This window comes from Vulpes vulpes, chromosome 7 (genome assembly GCF_048418805.1).
Source record: "Vulpes vulpes isolate BD-2025 chromosome 7, VulVul3, whole genome shotgun sequence".
Lineage (NCBI taxonomy): Eukaryota > Metazoa > Chordata > Mammalia > Carnivora > Canidae > Vulpes > Vulpes vulpes.
In genome coordinates, this window is record NC_132786.1 from 18,346,739 (window position 1) to 18,369,307 (window position 22,569).

Sequence of the window (22,569 nt, forward strand, 5' to 3'; positions counted from 1 at the left end):
TTCTGCAATAATGAGTGCTAATTGGTAAAACTTTTTGGAAATTAATTTTAAAATACATGTTGAAGTTCAAATATTGCATAACCTTTGACTCAGCGATACTATGTTTATAAATGTACCATGTGTGTACTAACACAAGTCATACAAAAATGTATGCACAGAAGTATTTGCTGAGTGAGTGTTGAGCTCTAGAATCAGACAGACCTGAGTTGCAATTACCACTTCATTACTTTCTTTTTTTAATATATATATATATATATATATATATATATATATATATATATATATATATATATATATTTTATTGGAGTTTGATATGCCAACATATAGTATGACACCCAGTGCTCCTCCCATCAAGTGCCCCCCTCAGTGCCCATCACCCCATGCCCCCCCCCACCTCCCCTTCCACTTTCCCTTGTTCCTTTCCAGAGTTAGGTGTCTCTCATGTTCTGTCTCCCTCTCTGACATTTCCCACTCATTTTCTCTCCTTCCCCCTTTATTCCCTTTCACTATTTTTTTATATTCCCCAAATAATGAGACCATATAATGTTTGTCCTTCACTGACTGACTTATTTCACTCAGCATAATACCCTCCAGGTCCATCCACGTCGAAGCAAATGGTGGGTATTTGTCGTTTCTAATAGCATTACTTTCTAGATATGTGAGCTTAGGCAAGTTATATAGCATGTCTAGATTTCACTGTCCTTTGAGAATTAAATGAAATGATGTCTATAAAGTGTGTAAGAAAGTGTTTGGCACCTCATAAGTACTTGAGAGATGTTTATTAGTCTTTGTAATGAAGATAATATTGTTATAAATATTATGTAGCATCATTTATAATAGTTAAGGTCTCAAAACAAGCCCCTTATTCAACTGGGATATCGGTTAAATAAACTTAGGTTCATTGAATAGAATACAACAGAATCCCCCAAAAGAAGAAGATCAATCTATGTGGAAGTAGAGGCAAGAAATACTTTGAAAAACAAAGTTTTAGTATTAATAGTATTATTCTATGTGTGTGAAAAGACACTAATATATTTTGACTAGTCTGTATCAACAGAAAGAGGGAAAAGAATATGAACCAACATATTAATAGTGGTTATCTCTGGGAAGTGGAATAATGAGCCATTTTTATTTTTCTCTATTATATTTTTTGAGATATTTAATGTTTTTTAAGGTCATTCTTTATTATCTGCTAAAGTAAAAAAATTTATCAGAAAAAATTAATCCTGCTTTTCTGGCAGTAAGGATATAGACCAGAATATGCCATCTAAAAAAAAAAAAAAAGAATATGTCATCTATCTCTATGTATGGAGATATAGATATAGTGATGTAGATATAGATATAGCTGCATACCATATCTATCTATAGATAGAGATAGATGACATATTCTGGTCTGTAGATGGATATAGTATGTGATTGTATCTTTATATCTCCATACATAGAGATAGATGCCATATTCTGGTCTGTAACCTTAATAAAAAATATAAGATACACATATAAGATATTAATGGTAAGTAGGTATCATGTAGCCTGATATGTTCTTTATTTGAAAGTTAGAGAGAACTATGGAAACTCATTAACACTTTTTGTGGTATCAGTACTTAAAAAAGAAACCCTAGAAATGGAAGGAACCTCAATACTTCTCTGAGTCCAGCATCGCACCAAGAGCACAAATTCACTGAAAGCCATCTCCACTAACTTCATCTGATTTGGAGGATAATAAACTACGAACTCCAAAAATAAAATATCGCTGTTAGAATGTTATTCCTTAGATTGATTAGAATGTGCTTTCTCATAAAATCCCTGCCATCATTTCTATTTTTGTTTCATAAACTGAATGAGGCTCTTTATAAACTTTCTTTAGATGATAGCTTTTTAAATAGTTTCAGGTTGGATACACACAATTTTTTCATTTAAAATTTTCCCCAGTTCTTCTTACTTTTCTGTGTATCAGAGGATTTCCAGACTCATTACCTTCTTGGTGCTCATATCTGAATGTCCTCAGAACCACTTCTTCTCCTTTAGAGTCTGACTGATGCCATTCCAAAGTCAGGATAACCTTTCAAAGGGAATAGTCAGCTTGGTGATCCAGCTGTTTATTAGTCCTAGGAATATCAGGCTTGATGTTCTGTAAGTATCAAGGCAGACAAAAGTTTCTTTACTATTTTCTAGTTTCAAGCCTATTTTATTATTTTGGAATTTGTATTTTTATGAAATATAATAATTTACAAATTATTATTTTTTTTTTAAATTTTTATTTATTTATGATAGTCACACAGAGAGAGAGAGAGAGGCAGAGACACAGGCAGAGGGAGAAGCAGGCTCCATGCACCGGGAGCCTGACGTGGGATTCGATCCCGGGTCTCCAGGATCGCGCCCTGGGCCAAAGGCAGGCGCCAAACCGCTGCGCCACCCAGGGATCCCTATTTACAAATTATTTTAACAAGCTTTATATATCCTTTATAAATTTTGCAAATTTTTAAGGTGATCTGGATCCAAAATTTGCCCTCTTAAGTAATGTGGGAAGCTCATTTGAGTACAATTAATGTGTTAGGAACTATGAAATAGCAATGCATTGAAAGAGTCAAGAACAGACCACATTCCTTTCATTTTAATTTAACATCATCATGAAAAGTAAATTAAGGGTTGACTGGATTTTTAAAATTATGTATTAACATACATACACACATATGCATGCACACACACACACACACACACACATTGAAATGTACTTTGGAGCAAAAAGGGACATTAGCGTAGTGATGACTTGTAGCGCAATGACCAGAACATTAGCCTTATATGGGATCCTAAGTTCCCTTAATAAATAATCAAGCCTAGAATATTGTTGTGAAGTTCCACTTACGAGGCACATAGTGTTCAAATTCAACTTGACATTTGATATTCTATGTCACCACTATGAAAGTTCTTGTATTTTTTCAAAATGCTTTGACAGGGAGTCAATTTACAATTGAGATGAAGGATTATCAATGTAGCTTGCTTTTATAAAGATGTAGTGGGAGGAGACATGTAAAATATCAAAACATTTAGTTGGATGTGAGAACTTACCTTGGTGTATTTTCAAAAGTTCTCTTTTATTTTGTACAGCTTTGTCTGCCCTATATCCAAGCTCATCCCTTCTCTAATAATTTTATTTTAAAAAATATGGCAGATGGGATGCCTGGGTGGCTGAGCGGTTGAGCCACTGCCTTTGGCTCAGGTCGTGATCCCTGAGTCCAGGGATCGAGTCCCATGTCGGGCTCCCTCTGTGGAGCCTGCTTCTCCCTCTCCCTGTGTCTTTGCCTCTCTGTGTGTGTGTCTCTCATGAATAAATAAATAAAATATTTTTAAAAATATGACAGAAGTTTTAAGATTTGGGGTTTGACAAGGGGTGAAGCCGTTAATGCAGGGAGGTGCTGCCAAAACTCAGCTGACAAGGGACCTGGGACACTAACCTTTCCCACTAGGTCCTTGTATTGATCCAATTTTTTTTGAAAATTTATCCTCTAAGATTATTTCTTTATTGGATAGTTTGTTTAAGAGACAGGCAGAGAGCAGGGAGCGGAAGAGGGAGACACAGGCTCCTCAAGCACACTATGCCCCAAGCGCAGAGCCTGCCAGGGGTGGGATCTCAGGATGCTGAGACCATGACCTGAGCCACAACCGAGTCAGATGCTAAGTGACTGAGCCGCAGGCATCAAGCCCCCGTGTCCCTGCTGTGGGCACTCCTGCCCTCCACCCGCCCCCCCGCAGCCACTGAGAGCTCGGGCTTTGGCCTGGGCTCCAACTCCCAGGTGGTCTGGAGGCTACAGTGCAGGCTGCACGTCCCCTCTGTCCCACCTCAGGCTGAAAGGGCCTCAGCCCTGAGAAGGAATCGGATCTGCCCGACCACCCCCAGCCGGAGGGAGCGGCTGCAGCAGGAGGTAGAAGAACTGGTGCCTGCCTTGCTGTGCTTGGACCATTTTTGAATTTATGGAAACATATATTGAATTTGGCACCACCGAAGAGGTCCTGGACCTGCTGTTTGCAAAGTGAGCACCCTGACCCTCCACAGCCCAGGGGATGGGCCACCTACTGGTTGGGAGTCTTGGGAATGTTCCTGAACTTCCCAGCCCCTCGGGCTGCTCCTCCGACTGGAGCAGAGTCACACGGGGCCTAGGGGGTCCTGTAGGGCAGCCCCCGGGGGCCTGGCCTGTGGCAATTCGGCTAGAGGGGCTGTGATTGTGCTCATCAGCTGTCATTCTTTCCCCATGACAAAGCCTGTGCCACGTCCCCACCATCACCAGGGTTTGAGCTGGCCTGTTTTCCCATGGAAAGGGAGGTTTGAGAGTCCATCTGGGGTCTGTGTCCTGGGGCAACCAGAGTAGGGGACCCCGGGGACACCGGGATGCCCAGGCCCACTCGGATGTCGGCCATGGGCCTGGCCAGAGCCCTTTCATTCCTCAAGCATTCAGGAGGACCCAGCAGGTGCAGGCGCTTCTCCAGGGGCTGCCCGTGGTCCCACCCACAGTTCGGATGGCCCCCCAGGGCTCCGGACTAGTCAAGGGTCAGAGGGTGACAGCACCTATGAGGAGAGGTCGTGTCCACAGGAACTTTCATGTGATGCCCCCCGCCCTCCTCTAGATATGGATGCAACAAATATCTGAATGATGACATCGTGGGATCCCCGGAGCAGTGCAAAGTGTGAGTGAGCTCTGGCTCATGCAGGAGGGCCTTCCTTCTCCCAAGAGGGCAGCGAGGGGGCTGTGGCCTGGAGGGGCTGCTGGACCCTCACCCCACACATCTGCAATTCCTGTGACAGGGTAAGGTTTAATGGGTCCTTTGAGAAAAGAGGAAATGAGAGCTGTGGATGGGGTGCGGGCTTTGTGGGAGAGCACTGGGAGCCCTAATGAAGTCCTTCTTCACACCTGCCCTTTTCAAAGCCCTCTGTCTCCCCCCACCTGGGACCCAGAGCAGAGGGTGTGGGGAGCATCGCACTCACTAATCTGGTGGCACCTGGACCCAGGTGCACAGCAGGTGCTCAGGAGAGCCAGTGAGGGCTCACGGACCAGACGGCCCCTGCCCTTTGGGAGATTACAGTCAGTGGAAGGACAATCCCTGGGGGCCCCTCGTGAGTGAGGCAGCACAGAGCCACAGGAGGGAAGGCGGCAATACCGGGCAGCTCCTGGCAAGGCCTGGCAAGACACAGAGCCCAAGCCCTCCCCACTTGGACATTCCCAGAGCGACAGTGTGTGCAGTGAGGGCAATGACAGGCCAGACGCCCCCCTTCCCCGGACGCCTGCCAGTGGATTCAAGGGGCAAGTGGGCAGGGAGCCAGGCTGAGGAGGGAGTCACGCTTCCCCAGGGAAGACAGTGATGGTCACACCACTAGTCATGGGCTCCCATGCACAGAGGCTTCGTGCCAGCCCCTCCTCAGTGAGCAGGCCTGTGGCAGGCAGGACCGCCAGGTGGCAGGTGGACAAGGGGCAGCACTGGCCTCCGACAGCCCTGAGCGGAAGGCCTGGGGCCCCATTCCTGCAGGGCTTCCCCGGGACACCTTGGTGTGAGGGAGCCCTGTCTTCTGACGCCTCTGCCCACCTGTCCCTCCCCAGGGCCATCTCCTGCATCGTGGACATTTGGCTGGAGTATATCAGGAGGATTTTCATCAGCCACCAGAATTTCTCTCCCTGAGGAAGCTGCTGGAATTCATGGGGCTCAACATGCCAGGCTCAGACCTGGAAAACTGGGCCCAGCGTTACCTGGAACGATTCAGCTACCTGGAGCTCGTGGAATTAGACGATGAGGATGAGGAGGACTGGGGGTGGCCGAGCTTGGGACAGGGTGGGCCACACAGACCCAACCTCCGTGAAGCTGGGCCAGGAGCAGTGGGTAGGCTCACACCCCATCCCCACGGGCTGCAGTCTGGGGATACCTCCTAGGGCTTCTGCACTCACACACGCTGAGCGGTGGGAAGAGTGTCCTTGATTTGGGAGGGATGTGGAAAGTCCGTCCTGGTGATGATACTTTGTCTTCTTGGGTCTACAGCTTCGGCCCCGGAGCAACACCCTAACCCACCTCAGGAGCCCACCCCAGCTCCGACTGTGTGGCCTGCGGCACCTTCAGGGCCTGAGGTGACCGAGCCAGTCCCGGCTGCTGGAGGTGAGGGCTTGGCCCAAGCTGAGATGCCGGCTGCTGAGTTCAAGTCAATGCGCATGGTTTTGGCACCTATGATTCCCCACCCTGATGAGGAGCCACCTGCACCCTCAGCCACCCGGTGGAGGAGTAGGCCCTGGCGCCTGCAGTCAGGGTCCCCAAAGTGCCAGGGCCGCCACCTGCCTCTGGAGCAACTGGTTTTGACCCCTGAGCAACCCCCTGAACCACCTCAGGAGCCACCTCAGCTCCTACCGCAGGGCTCGTGATAGCTGCAGCCCAACGGAGGCTTCCCTCCCCATCATTGCGCTGTTTCCATATTTTGTTTTTCTTTAACCTCTATAATGGCTTATGAATTTTATTTGTAATAAAAGATAAGTTAACGGCAGAAAATTTACTCTGATGCTTTTAAATTATACATCGTGGTACTTTAGGTCCATTCAGTGTCACAGGCCCCAGAGCCCAGGGCACTGGGGGACACAGCCCAAGATCTGGTGCTCCCCCCAGGACAGGCAGAGGCCGGGAGGGCACAGGAAAGCAAGGACGCTCGTATCACTGGGCGGCCCTGAGCTGGTCGAATCGGCGCCCCCCATCCCCGGAGCATCCAGGCCCCTGCGGCCTGGGAGCTGTGGTAGTTACTGTGGGAGCTGACTCCAGGGCTGGACAGCTGGCCGCCGCCACCAGTGTGGCTGTTCCTCCTGGTGTCCCCTGTGCCTGGGACTGAGCAGGGGCCTCACTGGATAAACAGCACCCACTGAGCCTGGCACCTGGCAGGGGGCGGGGCAGCTCCCCCAGCAGCACACACCTGAGAATCAGCACAGCAGGCCCCTACCCCCAGAAGACCAGCTGGAAGGACAGGGGAAGCCAAGTATTGACCAAGCAGCACTGGAAAGTTCTAGGAGAAGTTGAGGGATTTACAGTATATAGAATCAGAGGATACTCCCCCCTTGTTTTTTCTTTCCTGTTTGTTTCTGTTGTTTCCCCACCCCCTTTTTTTATTCTTTTTTATTTTTTCTTTTTTTTCTCTTCTGCTCCTTTTTCCAGTATAATTTGTTTTTGTGTACTCCACACTGAGCAAAATGACTAGAAGGAACAACTCACCTCAAAAGAAAGAATCAGAAACATTCCTCTCTCCCACAGAGTTACAACCTCTGGATTACAATTCAATGTCAGAAACCCAATACAGAAGCACTATTATAAAGCTACTGGTGACTCTAGAAAAAAAGCATAAAGGACTCAAATTAATAAAATCATGAGTGAGAAAAGAGAGATCACCACCAACACCGAAGAAATACAAACGATTTAAAAAACTTATTATGAGCAGCTATACGCCAATAAATTATGCAATCTAGAAGAAACAGATACATTTCTAGAAAACCACAAACTACCAAAACTGGAACAGAAAGAAATAGAAAACCGGAACAGGCTGATAACCCGGGAGGAAACTGAAGTAGTCATCATCAGACACCTCCCAAGACGCAAAAGTCCAGGGCCAGATGGCTTCCCTGGGGAATGCTATCAAACATTGAAAGAAGAAACTGTACCTATTCTACTAAAGCTGTTCTGAAAGATAGAAAGAAATGGAATACTTCCAAACTCGTTCTATGAGGCCAGCATCACCTTAAGTCCAAAAGCAGACAGAGACCCCACCAAAAAAGGAGAATTACAGACCAATGTCCCCGATGAACACGGATGCAAACATTCTCAACAAGATATGAGCCAATAGGATCCAACGGTACATTGAGAAGTTACTCACAGTGACCAGGTGGCATTTATCCCCGGGACGCAAGGCTGGTTCAACACTTGGCAAACACTCCATGTGACTGATCAGATCTGCAAGACAAAAAACAAGAACCAGATGATCCTCTCAAGAGATGCAGAGAAAGCTTTTGACAAAATACGGCATCCATTCCTGATCCAAACACTTCAGAGTATAGAAATAGAGGGAACGTTCCTCAGCATCTTCAAAGCCGTCTAAGAAAAGCCCACAGCAAATTATCATTCCCAAGAGGGAAACGCTGGGAGCCTTTCCACGAAGAAGATCAGGAACGAGACAGGGATGTCCACTCTCACCACTGCTATTCAACATAACACTAGACGTCGTAGCCTCAGCAATCAGGCAACAAAAAGAACTAAAAGGCATTCAAATCGGCCTAGAACAAGTCAAACTCTCCCTCTTCGCAGATGACATGATACCGTACACCTAGAAAACCCAAAAGACTCCACCCCAAGACTGCTAGAACTCATACAGGAAATTCGGCAGTGTGGCAGGGTACAAAATCAATGCCCAGAAGTCAGTGGCCTTTCTATTGCTATTTGCAATTGTTCCCGCAAGGCTTCTTCAAATACGTCATCTCTCCCATTATTCTCATCTGATTAAGATAAGTGGGGGCACTGAAGGCTGCTCTGATTTGAGACTCAGAGGGGAATAGCGTAGATCATGGGGAAGACAGTGGAGGACAAGGCAGAAGGAGGGCCAGATGTCCTGATTAACCCAGCATTGAGGAGATTTTAGCCACCCAAGGCTGGCTGCAGTCCAGACCCAGAAATGAGTTCAGCAGTGGTGAACTAACGATGAGACTGAAGAAAGAGAAATTAAGGAGTCGACCCCATTTACCATGGCACCCAAAAACATGAGCTACCTAGGAATAAACCTAACCAAACAGGTAAAGGATCTCAACCCGAAAAACGACAGAACACGTCTGAAAGAGACTGAGGAAGACAAAGAGATGGCTAACTATTCCATGCTCATGGATCCGAAGAATGAATATTGGGAAACGTCAACGTGGGCAATTTACACAAAGAACGCAATCCCTATCAAAAATACCACGGACTCTCTTCAGAGAGCTGGAACACATCATCTGAAGATTTGTGTGGAATCAGAAAGGACCCCGAATGGCCACGGGAACGGTAGCCAAGAAAACCACAGCGGGGGGCAGCACAATGCCGGATTTCGGGTTGCGTTGCAAAGCTGTGCAATCCAAGACAGTATGGTACAGGCAGAAAAACAGACACAGCCACCAATGGAACAGAAGAGGAATCCAGAAGTGGACCCTCAACTCGATGGTCAAGACCATATATTCGACCAAGCAGGAGAGACCATCCACTGGAAAAAAGACAAGTCTCTTCCATAAATGCCACTGGAAACGCTGGACAGCCACAGGCAGAGGAGGGAAACTGGACCACTGACTCACACCAGACACAAAGATAAACTCAAAATGGATGAAAGACGTAAATGTGAGACGAGATTCCATCAAAACCCTGGGGGAGAACACAGGCAACGCCCATCCAAAACTTGGCCAGGCAGCTCTGGCCATGGAAGCTCTGGCCACGCCACGGCCACGCCCTGGCCACGCCCCCCACAGAGCTGCCACAGACAGGCCCGCCCCCAGCAATAAACCTAACCAAAGAGGTAGAAGGTCTATACTCCTAAAGCTATAAAACACTCAGGAAAGAAATTGAAGCGAACACCAGAGAATGGAAAAGATTCCATGCTCGTGGATTTGAAGAACACATACGGTTAAAATATCCATACTACCCAAAGCAATCCACACATGTCATGTAATTCGTATCAAAATACCACCAGCCCTTTTCACAGGGCTAGAACAAACAATCCCCAAATTTGTATGGAACCACAAAAAAGCCCAAATAGCTAAAGCAATCTTGAAAAAGAAAGCAAAGTGGGAGGCATCACGACTCTGGACTTCAAGCTGTATTACAAAGCTGTGATCCACACACTATGGTACTGGCACAAAAACAGACACACAGATCAGCGGAACAGAATTGAGAGCCCAGAAATGGATCCTCAACTCTACGGTCAACTAATCCTTAACAAAGCAAGAGACAATATCCGATGGGAAAAAAAAGACTGCCTCTTCAACAAATGGTGTAAGGACAGCCACATGCAGAAGAATGAAACTGGACCACTTTCTTACATACTACAGACCAATTAATTTATTCAAAAGAAATTCGAAACCATAAAAATCCCAGAAGACACACAGAGTAACCTCCCTGATATTGGCCATAGTAATTTCTTCCTAGACGTGTCTCCAGAGGAAAGGGAAACAAAGCTGAAAGTGAACTACTGGGACTTCATCAAGATAAAAATCTTCTGCACAATGAAGGAAACAATCAATGAAACGAAAAGGCAGCCTACAGAATGGGACAAGAGGATTACAAATGACATACCTGATAAAGGGTTAGGATCCAAAATCTATAGAGAACTTATCAAACTCAACACCCAAAAACACAAATAATCCAGCTAGGAAATAGGCAGAAGACACGAATAGACATTTTTCCAAATAAGCCACACAGATGGCCAACAGACACATGACAAGATATTCAACATCACTCATCATCAGGGAAATACAAATCAAACCATGATGAGACATCATCTCACACCTGTCAGAATGGCCAAAATTAACAACACAAGAAGCACCAAGTGTCGGTGAGTAGGTAAAGAAAGGAGAACCCTCTTTCATTGCTGGTGCGAATGAAAACTGGTACAGCCACTCTGGAAAACAGTATGGAGTTTCCTCAAAGAGTTAAAATAGAACTACCCTAAGATCCAGCAAATGCACTACTAGGTATTTACCCAAAAGATACAAAAATACTGATTCGAAGGGGTATATGCCCCCTGATGTTTATAGCAGCATCATCAACAATAGCCAAACTACCAAGAGAGCCTAAAAATTTATCAATGTGCAAGGATAAAGATGTGTTCTCACCCCAGTGAGAATGGTGAAAATTAACAAGACAGGAAACAACACACGTTGGAGAGGATGTAGAGAAAGGGGGACCCTCCTGCACTGTTGGTGGGAACGTGAACTGGTGCAGCCACTCTGGAAAACTGTGTGGAGGCTCCCCAAGAAGTTAAAAATACAGCTACCCTACGGCCCAGCAAGTGCACTGCTGGGGATTTACCCCAAATATACAGATGTGGTGAAACGCTGGGACACCTGCACCCCAATGTTTATAGCAGCAATGTCCACAATAGCCACACTGTGGAAGGAGCCGAGATGTTCTTCAACAGATGAATGGATAAAGAATGTATATTTATACAATGGAATATTACTAAGCCATCAGAAAGGACAAATACCCACCATTTGCTTCGATGTGGATGGAACTGGAAGGTATTTTTTTTATTTTTTTAATTTTTTTAAAATAAATTAATTTTTATTGGTGTTCAGTTTACCAATATACAGAATAACACCCAGTGCTCATCCAGTCAAGTATACCCTCAGTCCCCGTTACCCATTCACGCCACCCCACGCCCTCCTCCCCGTCCACCACCCCTAGTTCGTTTCCCAGAGTTAGGAGTCTTTATGTTCTGTCTCCCTTCCTGATATTTCCCACACATTTCTTCTCCCTTCCTATATATTCCCTTTCACTATTATTTATATTCCCCAAATGAATAAGGACATACACGGTTTGTCCTCCTCCGATTGACTTACTGCACTCAGCATAATACCCTCCAGGAACTGGAAGGTATTATGATGAGTGAAAAAGTCAACTGCAGAAAGACAATCATCATATGGTTTCACTCATATGTGGAATGTAAGAAATAGTGAAAGGGATTATAAGGAAAAGGAGGGGAACTGAGCGAGATAAATTAGATAGGGAGACAAACCCTGAGAGATTCCTAACTCTGGGAAACAAACAAAGGGTTGCAGAAGGGGAGGTGGGTGGGGGGATGGGGTAACTGGGTGACTGAGGAGGGCACGTGGTTGGACGGCCACTGGATGTTATACCATATGGTGGAAAATCGAATTTTAATAAAAACAAACGTAAAAACAAAAACAAAAAAGATGTGGTCTATATATACAATGGAATACCACTTGGCCATCAAAAAAGAATGAAATCTTGCCATTTGCAACATCCTGGTTGGAGCTAGAGCGTATTATGCTACGTGAAATAAGTCAGTCAGAGAAAGACAAACACCATATAATTTCACTCATGTATGGAATTTAAGAAATGAAACAGATGAACACAGGGAGAGAAAAGAGAGAGATGCACACCAGGAAACAGATTCTTAGCTCCAGAGAACATGCTGACAGTTGCTGAGGCGAGGGGAGAGAGGGAGTGGGTATTAAGGAGGGCACCTGTGATGAGCACTGAGCATTATGTGTAAGTGATGGATCACTAAATACTACCCTTGAAAGTAATAATAGCTATATGTTAGCCATCGAATTTATATAAAAACTTGAAACCTAAAGTAATAATACAACAAAGAATGCAGCTAACAAAAAGGGGAAGGGAAAAAAAAAGAGGGAGAGCAAGAGAGACAAATGAATTACTACTATTAATAAAGTAATCAATACTCATTGTACATGGAACATTAAATGCTGTTATATATTTTAATAGAATAACAAAAATATTTAATCCAAAGCAGGCAGAAAAAGAGGAAAAAAACCACAAAGAACAGATGGGTAGACATGACAAATAGGAGACAGCAAGATAAAAGATTAAAATCCAATGCATCAATAATCATATTACTTATAAATGGTCTGAACAGCTCAATTTAAAAAGCAGAGATTTATAAGTTGGATAAGAAGGCAAGGTCCAATTGTATATTGGTCCAATTGCGTTTTGCTTATGAGAAACCCACCTTAGGTAAAAATATATAAATAAGTTAAAAGTAAAATGATGAAAAATATATAAAGGGAGCAGGATTACCTATATAATATCATGTAAAGTATACTGCAGAGCCAAGGACATTACCTGGGAAAAGCAGCTCTTTCCATAGTAATAAAGGGGACAAAGGATTCAACTTACCAAGAGGACATCCTCATCCTAAACATTTATTATGCACCTAACAATGAATTGCCAAAATACATGAAGGAAAAATTGGTAGAACCGCACAAAATTCTGCCTACGGGTACAACGGGAGATTTCAACCTCATTCTCTCAAAAATTGGTAGAATATTTGGGCATAAAGTCCATTACGGCATAGAAGACCTATGAGCATCCTCGGCCAGGGTGGCCTCATTGGCATTCATGAAACACACCATCGAAAAAAATAACAAATTAAAAAATTAAAATAAATTTTAAAAACCCACAGCATCCAACAGCCACAAAATTGGACAGGGATGATAGAATTCTCAAGAATCAGTTCAGCAGCTTAACCGAGCCACCCACGAGCCCCTCTTTCTCAAGAAATCTAAAAGAATTCAAGGTATAATCTCTGACCACAGTATAACTAAGGAGAAGTCAGTAACAGAAAGATCCCTGGGAAATTTTCAACAAAAGAATGTATGTCTTCATAACTCTTGGGAAGAAGAAAGAAGAAAGAAGAAAGAAAGAAGAAAGAAGAAGAACAATAACAACAGCAACAAAGATCTCTGAGCCAAAGGACAATGAAATGACATTTAATGTCAAAATTTGTGAATTAAGCAGGACTTGGAGGAAAATGTACACTAAAACCCCTGAGTTAGAGAAAGCACAAATCATCCTGAGAAACTAGAGAACATGAGGAAATTAACCCCAAAGTTATCAGAAGAAAATAAAAATCAGAGTAGAATTCAATGAAATTGGAAACTCAAAATAACAGAGAAAGGCAAAAAGACCAAAAGCTATTTCTTGAGATCAATAAAATGTATCAACTTCTAGTCACATTGATTAAAAAAAAAAGAGAGTCTACACAATCCTACATCAGGAGAGAGGAGATGTCACCACAAATCCTACAAATGGTAAAGTGGGTAAGAAGGGAATAGTAAAATCAACGTTCAGGCAATGACATAAATTCCCAAAGCTACCTCAAAAAAGAAAAAAAAGAAGGAAAGCCTTATGGCCCTTTATCTTTAGAGAAGCTCATTTTAGTTAAAAACTTCCTACTCTAAAGACAGACATACAAATCCAAACCGAAGAGCTTCACTACCCTGAACATCTGAGGAAGAAATGGTACCAATTCTACGAACTCTTCCAGAAACCCGCAAAGGAAGGAACAGGTCCCCACTGGTGAGGCCTGCTTCGCTCTGACCTCAAAGCCTTGTCTGGCCTAGAAAATGAGAGAACAACCTATATGTTGGCAAACTGAACACCAATAAAAAATAAATTTACAGAAATGAATGAATGAATGAATGAATGAAAGACAATGAGAGAACTACATTATTCATGAGCGCCGACGCAAATCCCCTTACCACGTTTTGGCAAAGCGAATCCAACAACTCACAGAACCGTACCCGCGTGACAGGCAAGCCGCAGCCAGGCCACCTTCCCTCCGAGTCCCGCCACTACGGCGCCACCACGGCGCCACCACCGATGGGAATCACCCTCCCGAGACAGGCATTCCCTGTGCAGGAACAAGTTGCCCTACTATCATCCAAACTGAGGTCGGCGTCCCGATTGTCTGCGGAATCCAAAGGAAACACGGCTCTGGCACACAGGCATTGCGGTGGCCACAGACGAGGAGGAAGCTCAAGCATGCAGGCTCCTGTGACCACCCGGGGTCCGTAAATAATTAGCCCCCAGGCCTGGCCTGACCGTTCCACAACGGAGTGAGACACCGTGATGTCCGCATGACAGGCTTACGGACCCACAGGGCAAGCGGGAAAAGTCGAGAAATGTCCTTGTTTTGCTGGGTTTACAGGAAGGTGAGGTGGCCTTTCCTTGGGAAAATATGTCAGTGCGTCGCATGTAGGCACCCCTTCCCACTGACACGTGGAGGGTCTCCCTGCCACTGAGCACCCCGGAAAACTCACCAAGAGGTGGGGGCCTGGGATGTTGTCAGTGGGGAACCCCAGGGCAGGCCCAAACACTGGGCTTACAACATCTAAAGGGACACCGAAGAGAGCGCCTGCCAACCCAGACGGGGCACCGCAGCCTCTGCCTGTGGCGCTGGCCGCATGGCAGGTGCCTGGTGAACAAGCCGGAAGCCAGATGCGCACACGCCAGGCCAACCCGACTCTCCAGCACACCCTGACTGCTCTCCTCAAGCTGAGTAGCTAATCGCAACGAAAGACCTGAAACCAGACGGGCCAGCTGACCGCGGGATGGGCACCTCTAGGGACCAGCCAGCCCCGTGCCCCTGGACAGCCAGCCGCAGCCAGACAAGGGTCCCCTGAGTCTCCTGGCACAGCCCACGAGAGACGCTGTGCTCCATCACCTGGTGAGGCTGTGGCAAACAGCAGCGGTCGGGTCTCCCTTCTGGGAGCCCACGTATGCGGCCGCCTGTCTGGAAGCGGCTCCAACCTGACACCGCCGGGCTTGGCCAGGGCAGAGCATCAGCAGGCCCGGGGAGAACGCGGCTGGGCCCCTCCCGGCACGGTCACAGAGGGCCGGCCGAGTCCCTTAGCTGAAGGCCCTGAGTCTTGTCTGGTGGCCTGCCTCGGGGTGCCTGCAGTGGCCCTAGACCAGCCCATCTCAGGTGAGCTGAGGGTCCTACCCCTTACCCACCCAATCCAGGCTGTGGTCGGGCCCTCACGTGGGATGACAGTGGCAGCTCAAGTCCCTTGTGGGACAGAGCCAGCATCGGGTGAGTTCCCCGGTCTGCAGGGAGACTCAAGCCAACACTGTACACCCGTCCCCCAGGGCGTCCCAGCCCCTTGGACAGGGGTCCAGAGGGCTCAGCATTCCAGGGCCTCTGCCCACCCAGAACCCAGAATCCAGGTGCACGGTGAAGACGGCACTGGGCAGCGAGCCCCTCAGATAAGGGGTCTCCCCAGGACTCGGGGGCGTGGGCTGCCCAGAGTAGACATGGGATGGGCAATGAGCAGTGAGCAGAAGGACGCATCCACGGGGATGGAGCGGCAGACATAGGGAGTGACCGCTGCTGGGGACAGGGCTCTCTGGGAACGTGAAGATGCTCTAACACTGACCATTACGACGGTGGCCCAAGTCGGTAAATACACTGGAAACCACCGAACCACATACTTTACAGGAATGAAGCGTGAAGAGAGTGGTTTTAACCTCAGTGCGGTTACGCAGAAAAGAATAATTAGGCTATGCTGTTCCCCAGCATACGGACGGGTGCGCAGACCACCTATGTACTCGGGTACAGACACGCGCACGCACACGTGCGCAGAGGATCCTGCCGGTGTGCAGCCCCACATGCATGCTCAGGTCCACCTCAGTGGCCTCGGCCACTGACCTGCAAGAAACAGGTCACGGGCATGAGCTGGGCCCTCGTGTATACCCGTGAGGGAGCACGGAGGTGGGAGCATGGGGTCCCCGCCCGGCTCTGGGACGCATGGCCACAGTCAGGTGCCAGAGGGAGCACTGAGCCAGGTGACCAGCCCCTCTGCCACCCTGGTCTGTCCACAGGTGGCCCCCATGGCAGGTGTGTCCAATGGGCCTTCCACATGAGCGGCAAAGCCCAACCACACCAGGAGGCCAAGCAATGGCCCAGGACAAGGTGGCCGCGTGGTTAGCAAGTCTCCCCAAGGAAAACCACAGACATGCAGGGCCACCAGGCCACCACCCTGGAGCCAAACCCACCAGCGCCCAGCCCGGGGCAGACCCCCACCCGCCGAGCACAGCAGGGGGCCCGTGAGCTCAGAGACCAACTTCCCTCCTGCTTCAAAATTGCGGTTGATTCCTGTGCGCCCACCTTCTTCCTAGTACGACTTGGCCCAGCTGAGACGCAGCCTCCAGGGAGTCCTCCCAGGCCCTCACCTCCATCCCCCAGGGCCCATCTCCAGGGCCTTTGGGTGCCAGTTGCCCTGGCAGGAACCCCCTCCCCCAGCCCGTGAGGACCACGTCCCCCTTGGCCCAGCCTTCTGTGGCAGGGCGCCAATCACCGCGCCCCCTTGTGCCCACCGAGGGCCCAGCCCCCAGAACCACAGTGTTTCGCATCGGGTCCGGGGTCCCCGGTGCACGTCCAGAAGTCCGCGTGCCACCACGGGTTACTTGGGAGTCTGAACGGATGTGTCCTCGATACCTATTGACTTTTACACGTGATGAACGTAGTTTCTCTCAATTTTAACTTTATCACTCGTTTCCCAACCTCCAACGAGAGGCGCCAAGACAAACAAAATGAGGTTAAAATTTGGGTTGGGTTTTTTTTTAATTGTTTTGTTTTTTGTTTTTGAAATTTGCAAACAGAAAGGAAGACAGAGAAACCTGAATGAGAAAAGCAGGACACGGTCCATTTGAGCGTTTTTAACATTTCTGCCTCTGCAGCCAGGAAGGGGCCCAGGGACGGGGAGGCGGGGACCCACTTGTGGCACGCAGCACCCCAGCCAGCCGCCTACCAAATCCCACAACCCACACACCCTCACCTGCTCTGGAAAGCTCTGCCTCAAACATCTGCCAACAGATGCAGTTACCGAGACATTCACTTCTCAGTAAAAGGCGCGTCAGGGAAGGTCTCATGGAGACCTAACCCCAAACACCAGAGCCGGGGCAAAGCGTGTCCGGCTAATGTCTCCTTGGCACCACAGCGGCACCTGCTTGCTGGTGGCTGTGTGACCCGACGCTCTGCAGGCTCAGGGGCCGGGGCAGAGGAGCCGTGGAGGGGGGCACAGAGGCTCCGGCTGATGGGGACCCAGCAGAGGACGAGTGCCGGCCCGACCGGAGAGCCCCCAACCCCAGCAGCGTCGCCCACCCCTCAAGGAGGGAGCCCTGGGCCTCTGCTTCCACATCAGTGCCCTGCACGGTCTTGAACACAGAGTGTGCCAACGTTCCCGCCTGTTACTCCGACGCGAACCTGCCTCCCATGGAGTGGAGCACAAGATCGCCCCCACCCGCTGCACCAGGAACACACATGTCCTCCCGCCACCTCCACCACCCCCCAGCCTCAGGAGCGCTCAGAACCCTGGCGGCCAGGGCCTGCACCCACCTGCCCTTGAGGAGAGGCCGTCCATCACCGTGACCGTGTTCATGCAGGGGCAGCAAACACCCAGCCCCTCACACGCCTGTCCTGAGCTCACAAGTCCAGGGACTCTCGCGTTTGCACCCCGACTGGGTGTACTGCCAGAGAGGCAACACCCTCAGGGCGAGGGAGCAGCATCCCCAACCCTGAGCACCCTGGAACCGCACACAGGGTCTGCAGCAGATGTTGTAAGAATCGTACAACCGGCCCAAACCAGCCCCCGGCTCTGGGTCTCCCCCGTGTGCCGAGGACCCCCAGCTGGAGCCGACCACTCCGCGGCCTGGCGAGGGGCGTCTGCAAGCACCACCTTCCTGCCGGTCGCCCACAGCTCACTCTAGCCATCCGGGCCGCGGCGGGACCTCGGGGATGCTGCGCCTTTGGGGCTCCGAGGGAGAAGACTGACAGGCCCTGCCCAGAAGGAAGCCGCCGTCCTCCCCGGGTGCCGCGGACCCAACGCACAGCAGCACACAGCCCGGCCAGAGGCCAGACACCCGCCCTGGCCACTGCTCCTCGCTTCTTCTCGGGCAAGGTTCGTGCTAACAGAGTTCGAGGCTAAACACAAATACACACATTTGCGCACGTTTCTGTGTCAGACGGGGGCGGTGCGGCAGGTGAGGGAGGCCACCGGCAGGCCAGGAGTGGCCCCCCAGGAGCCCGTCCCTGCGTGAGGCCCACCATGTGGCAGACGCACACAGGCGGCACCCTGCGCTGGGGCCCCCAGAGAAGGGAAGAGGGGCTCATCGTGGGCAGGAGGCCGGCTCCGAGCTGTGGCTCTGGTGGCCCTCGCCCCTGTCCACAACCGGGACGGCGCCCAGCCCATGCTCCCAGTTTGTGGAGACAGAGACCGGGCCCCGGAATCTCAGGAGGCCATGGAAGCCTCTGGGGATCCGGAGCCGACCCAGACGGCAGCCCTGGAGGCCAAGGAAGATGCCCACTGGCCCCGGGGTGGGCGGCCTCCGAAGCCAAGGCGGGGTCTCAGGGCCGACAGGGTCGGGGAGCCTGGAGCTCAGCCTCAGCGGACAGGAGACACAGCCAAGGGGCCCCCACCGCCCCAAGTAAACGGAGAAGGGGCATACAGGTGGCCGATCCACCTCTCCACATGGCACAGCAGCAGCCACGCCGAGGGGAGGCGCAGAACTCCGGGCTGGGGCAGCCAAGACACGGTCACAGAAATCCCTCCGAGGCCGCCCAAGTGCAGCGAAGGTAGGGTGCACCAGGGCAGGCCCAGAGCCCGTGAGAGCAGCCAGGCGTCCCAAGCACGCCTCCGGGCCGCTCTCCCCCCAAGGAGACCTGGGGGCGGCAGGGGCACCAGGTCCCCCCAGGAGGCCCCCATCAGGGGCGGCCGGTGTCACCCCCCTCAGGGACATCAACGGCACGAGCCGTTGGCGGCAGCCTGGCCAGGCCCTGCCGGGGACACGCCCCGACCGGCTGACGGGGGAGTGGACACCTGCCTCCCCGCACCTCCCCCTGCACAACCTCACTTTGGCCCAGGAGGTCCCAGAACGACACAGGACGTGACCCCAGGCCATGCTCCACACTGATGTTGCCGCGACCTGAGAGCTGCTGGACGTGAGCCCCATGCGACGTCACATAAGACAGCACGGGCTGTGACACGAGGGGTGACGCGTGACGGGGTGTACATCACATGCTGACAAAGGAAGCGATGTGAACCGCAGGCGGATTCGTGGCACGTGGTGCCCGGCGCTCTGATGGCTGGGACGTGGCCGGGGACACGAGAAGACGCCGTCGCGAGGGGGAGCCTCGGAACCCTCTGGGAGACGCACCTGTGCTTCCTGTCTGGCCCTGCCCGCCTGCCCCAGCGCAGCTCCCCCTCGAGGGCAGAGGCTCCAGTGTCTGGATGCACGCTGGCCTCACCCGGGCCTCTCCCGCCCCCAACCCTGGTGCGGGCGCAGACCCGCCACCACTGGCACAGGGACCCACTGCCCGCAGAGCCCCCACCCTGTCCCCGAGGGCGCTGCCCGGCTCCGGGAAGCCACACCTCCACACTCGTCCACACTTCGGAGCCTCCTCGTTTGCATCTCTCTCTCTCCCCTTTCTTGTTCCCCAGACAACGCTGCTGCTGCCACTTCTCAGCTCCGAGTGTGGATGCTGACAGCGCTCCCTGTGAATTAAGCCCGCCCTGCGGGGCTGCACCCACCCCTCTGAGCTGCTGAGACGTGGGCACAGGGGTGCTACAGCCACCAGCGCAGCCTCCCAGCCCCACGCCGTTCCTACCCCGACCAAGGGTCCCTAACTCTTCATCCTGCTGCCTGATGGGACGAGATAGGCTGGCTGAGAAGTGGACACGGCCAGCCCGCGGTGTCCAGGTGACGCGCACCTGTTCCCTCGAAGGCCCCTCGGCACGGGACACCTGGATGCCAAGGCGCGCAAGGCTGAGCACGGGCAATTCCTTCAAGCGGAACCCGGCTGACTCCCTGGATGCCCGGCCAGGCTACGCGACAAAGCGTATTTCTTCCCGCCCCACTAACGCCATCCCGACAATGCCCTGGATGGCCACGGTTGAAGAAATGCCGTCCCAGCAAAATGCAGAGGAGGGGGTCCCAGAGGCACACGCGCCTCGCCATGCGGCCTGGCTCTCGGAGAGTGGACGGGACAGCGCGGGGGCGGTCGCCGCGGGGACGGTCGCCGTGGGGCACTCACGTGATGGTATCGATCATGTGCAGGCCCATCTCCACGCAGCAGTGGGCATGGTTGGTCTTCGGCTGGGTGAGGCCGGACACGCAGTAATAACAGTCGCTGAGGATCTTCATGTGGCGACAGTGGTTCTCCTGGAGGGGGAGGGGGGGCGACAGGAGAAATCCCAGGTTAGTGACCCGCCCGGGGCCTGGGCACCTGCACTTTCACCACCAGGTGCCAGAGACCACAGAGCGTGCAGCACGACAGGCAGGGGACCCCTGGGAGCCCAGGGCAGCCTCAGGAAGGTGAGCGGCCCCCAGGGCCGTGGTTAGGGTCACCCTGGGGCACTCACCTGGCCCTACACCTGCACTCAGCCTGGCTCCCACGCAAGGGCCCCACCCTGCCCGCCCCGCGGCCCAGCTGGCACACCCACACAGCCCCAGCCTGGAGCCAGCTCTCTCTTCCAGGGGGACCAGCACTGCTCCCCTCCTGACCACCACCTCAGACCATCACCTGCTGGCCCCTGTGCATGGTGCCAGACACCCCCGACACCGGCCCCTGAAGGGCAGGTGCACACACCTGAGTCCTCGCGGCTGGCCTCCACGGGATGTGTGGGCGGCTGTCCATGAAGAGTCACCTGCCGGGGCCCGAGCTGCAAGGGGCGCACCAGGGTCTGCACCCTGACCTCGCCACCCAGGGTCATCTCAGAACTGCCACTCTGGCACTTTGCAACAGTAAGAGTGTCGCGCCCACCTCGCCGTCGCCCGGGGGCAGACTTCCTAGCACCTGTCACACGCTGACCCGCCGCTCTCGGCTGTGATCATCCTCGGACACTTCCGTAAAACTCCCCTCTACGTCCCTAAAATAGCAGACGGCCTCACAAAACTCCTTCCCGCGAGTGGCTCAGGTCCACGGGTGTGACCACGAGATACGACGGAGATGCTCTCCAAAACGCATTCACGCGTTTGTTCAGAGGGGACAGCAAGCCCGCTACACGTTAACGGAAGTCGCAAACTTCACGAAAAACGATGACCTTTTCCAGAATGAACACAAGCAGTAAGAAGCGTGGCCGTGGTCACACGGGGAGTGTCGCGGGTGCCCTGGGCCCACGGGCGACTGCAGCCCCACTGAGAGCACATCCCCCGGCTTCTGCTCATGCTGCCCTCTGCCTGCCCAGAAGGACCGACCCCTCCTGGTGTTCTCCGGTGCTACAGGTTGACCTGAGAATTCACCGTGAGAGCCCTCAGCTCCCGCCTCCTGTAACCCCACCCACGTTCCACGTCAGAGGACACGGCGCCTGCCCGGCCCCCTGGGGCTCCCCCGTGGACTGCAAGCTGGCCGCAGGGACGTCCGGTTCTGACCACTCAGCCTCCAGGGGACCGTGGCAGCCACCTGTTAGGACCCTGCTGGGCTCCATGCCTGTGGAAAGGAGCTCCCGGGTTTCCCGCGGGAAGGTCGGGCCGGTGGCGTCCTGTCCTCTGCTGGTGTTGGGGAGCCGGAGCCAGATGGCCGGAGGCAGACACCCCCCCGGGGGAGCCGAGGGCCGGGCCCCTGGGAGTCAGCTGGCCTGCGTTCCTCAGCCATGCTCGCCAAGCCTCCTGCCAGCAGGCAGCCCTGGGCTCTCTCCGGGCTCTTGCCCCACCGTCCCCATCGTCCCCAGTGGGCAGGCAGGCCAGGACGCCCATGCAGGCCAAGGACAGGGAGCCCTCTCCCAACGTCCCCTGTCCGCAGGCCTGGGGCCCAGGGATGGCACGAGACGCCACCGCCAAGCCTCACCCGTGTCCTGGGCGTCAGGACGTTCTCCCAGCGATCAGCCCGGGGCTGCAGGGTTTCAGGATAAGGACGGCCTCACACCTTCTACGCCAAGACTCCCACACCTACTGTAGGGTTTGCCTTGGATTCAGGAGCCTAGGATCTTGGGCGGCTATTCCCCATCCCTGCCCCTGTGGGACTGTCATCTTCTGGGCCTCCAGAATGAGGGTACCGGTGCCCACGAG

General features: G+C 51.7%; 1 protein-coding gene and 1 long non-coding RNA gene across 18 annotated transcripts in view; one reads left to right on the plus strand and one right to left on the minus strand.

Moving 5' to 3' along the window:
• The window catches only part of LOC140599793 (adenylate cyclase type 1-like), a 531,081-nt gene that overhangs the window by 289,814 nt on the left and 218,698 nt on the right, over positions 1 to 22,569 (minus strand). For 11 of the 16 annotated variants that reach the window (XR_012002787.1, XR_012002786.1, XR_012002781.1 and 8 more), the window contains 4 exons: positions 20,597 to 20,724; positions 7,883 to 7,959; positions 7,228 to 7,340; positions 1,975 to 2,128 (listed from right to left, as the gene is read on the minus strand). The exons of 2 other annotated variants lie outside the window; for them this stretch is intronic. The gene's annotated coding sequence lies outside the window, so the exon portion shown is untranslated. Of the gene's footprint in view, positions 1 to 764; positions 2,129 to 7,227; positions 7,341 to 7,882; positions 7,960 to 20,596; positions 20,725 to 22,569 lie in introns of those variants that run through there. 3 more of the 16 variants (XM_072765006.1, XM_072765009.1, XM_072765008.1) reach the window with 3 other exon arrangements.
• On the plus strand, positions 3,798 to 6,519 carry LOC112912754 (uncharacterized). Of its 2 annotated transcripts, none has more exons than XR_012002794.1 (4): positions 3,798 to 4,028; positions 4,621 to 4,799; positions 5,589 to 5,865; positions 6,022 to 6,519. It is a non-coding gene; the product is annotated as an uncharacterized lncRNA (long non-coding RNA). The 2 variants fall into 2 exon arrangements; XR_012002795.1 differs by having other exon boundaries at positions 4,621 to 4,680; positions 6,022 to 6,509.